This window comes from Capsicum annuum, chromosome 5 (assembly GCF_002878395.1).
Source record: "Capsicum annuum cultivar UCD-10X-F1 chromosome 5, UCD10Xv1.1, whole genome shotgun sequence".
In the NCBI taxonomy this organism is placed as follows: domain Eukaryota; kingdom Viridiplantae; phylum Streptophyta; class Magnoliopsida; order Solanales; family Solanaceae; genus Capsicum; species Capsicum annuum.
In genome coordinates, this window is record NC_061115.1 from 174,548,950 (window position 1) to 174,551,583 (window position 2,634).

The following is a 2,634-nucleotide window of genomic DNA, read 5'->3' on the forward strand; positions in this document are numbered from 1 at the left end:
CCTCATATACCTTGAATGATGAACTTTAGATCGATACTCATTTTTGAGATGTTAATCGCGCCTTTGAATGATGGTTCTTGGAGTTCTTGAACCAGGAACTTGGAATCTTGAATAAATTTGCAGAATTAATGGTGAACTTTGGAGGTTCTTGAAGTTCTTGAACTAGGAACTTGGAATCTTGAATAAATTTGCAGAATTAATGGTGAACTTTGGAGGTTCTTGAAGTTGGATGTAGGAGCTTAGGGTTTTCTTTTTGATGGAATTTGATGAAATATAAAATATAATGATTCTAATAGGCTTTAATATAGAGTTTGGACGGATTTTGGGTGAGGGGTAATGACCAAAACGCCCCTAAAAATCAAATAATTCTCGAATCTGTCCTTCGATGGAATGTTTTGATAGTCTGAAGTAGATCAACCATAACGTTTTACTCCGATATCCAAATTGGATGAAACTAATTTCATTAGAAAGAGGAGTCTCATATCTTTCCGTTGATATATAGCATCTCGCCCAGATCATTATGTACGGGGAGTTATGATTGTTTGAAGTTGACTCAAAAATTTGCTTTTGATAGGCTGAAGTAGATCGACCATAACTTTTTCCTTCGCTAGACAAATTGGATGAAACCAATTTCATTGGAAAGACGACTTGCAAAGCTTTCCGTTGATATATAGTAGGTCACCCAGATCATTATGTACAAGGAGTTATGATTATTTAAATTTGGAGCAAAAATACGCCAGGCCTCAGTACTTTTTCCTGCACGTTTTACTGTTCACTACTATTCACGGTTCGATCGAAATGTTCATAACTCGTCGCTCGGGTGTCCGTTTTGGATGATACACATATCGTTAGAAATCTTATTCGTTACTCTACGGAATGGTGGGTCATAATCTAAGACATTCCGCACGAAAAATTTATAACTCATTCTAGAAGATAGAACCCAACACGTTTACGCACAAAATTTCAACGAAAATTTTCTCGGGGTATTACACCCATGTACCCCACAAGTTGTTTATTAACATGTTTACTTGGGGGATTTCATTGCACCCTGCAAAGATGTTTATTAAACCAAACCATTCCATTTAACCATTCCGAACCATTTAGAGTTCCATTACTAAGTTCAAACCATGCAATAGTTCCATTAAAAATCCAATTATATAGTAAAAGCATTATCATAAGCATTTTATCAAACATGTTGGAGGCATAGTATTTCCCAAACCAAAACCAATTACCATGTGACCATTTCCATGCAACCAATTATCCAAAACCATCATTAAAGTATGTAATAACATAATTAAAACATGGAAAACCCATAATTAAGCCATTATAACCAAAACCCCTAAATATATATTTGAAAACCCCAAAACCATACAATAAATAATGCCATAAAACATTGTATAAACCATGCCTTTAGTTGAAACTAACAATGAGGGATGAGTACATGCCTTAATTGAAATGATAATGGAAAGATATCACTAATGCAAGCCCCAAATTAATCTGTAAGATGAAACTCTAGCTTTCTTTGCCCAAGAACTTTAGAGAGGATTAAAGAATGTCTTTTAAGTGTTAATGAATAGAGTAATAGGGAAAATAACCTCCCAAGTGAGTTAAAAGTCGTAGGGCCTTATTTGGTTAAGTGAAAAAATATCCAGATTGCCCTCACTTAAACTACATAAAATCCCATTGAGGGGTATGACTAATCATACCAGTCGTACCCTTCAATACGAGTGGTACCCACCATTTGTACCCTAGTCATCCCCTTGGATCCAATACTGTCCAGGGTACGACTTACCCAAACCAAATCGTACCCAAAGAATATGACCCATACCTCTGATCCGTATCTTTAGCAGAATAGAATCAAAAGAGAATTGAACACTGTCCACCATACGAGTCCATGGTATGAGTCGTACCTATCTTACAGCTCATGGTGAACCACTCGTACTCAGATCCAACTTAAGTTCCCAAGCTTAAGATTAAGTGAAGGAAAGAACCAAACCTATCAACCCATGTCCACCAATACAACTCGTACCACTCAAGTTGTATCCATTCTAGGAACCAAATTCAACCCACCATCCATCACTGGTAACCATGCAACCAACCCATACCACTCGTACCCTAGTGTACGACTCATTCCCTCTAGTCGTATCTTCTTTAGAAACCAAAAATCTAAGAAATTTTCTAAGGGTCGAAAACCTAGGGTGTTATAGTCTCCCCTACTAGGAACATCCGTCCCCAAATGACGGACAAGGTAGGGTAACCACAAGCACGATTCATTTGGATTATCAAATATCAATCCAATCTTTAACTAAGTTAGAAAATAAAGATGCAAAGATAGTAATCTTTCTTTTAACAAAGTTTGAAAACAAAAGTATGTTGAAGAACACATACCTTCTGTATGAATCCCAGGAGCGAAAAAAAGATACGGATACTTGGACTTCATGTCCTCTTCCGATTCCCATATAGCCTCTTCCACCTTGTGGTTCTGCCATAGAACCTTAACTAAGGACATATTCTTGGTCCATAACCGACGAATTTACCTATCTAATATCTCAATCGGGACCGTTTCATAAGACAAAGAATCTGAGATACCCAATCTCTCCAAGGGAACAACCGAAGAAGGATTACCAATGCACT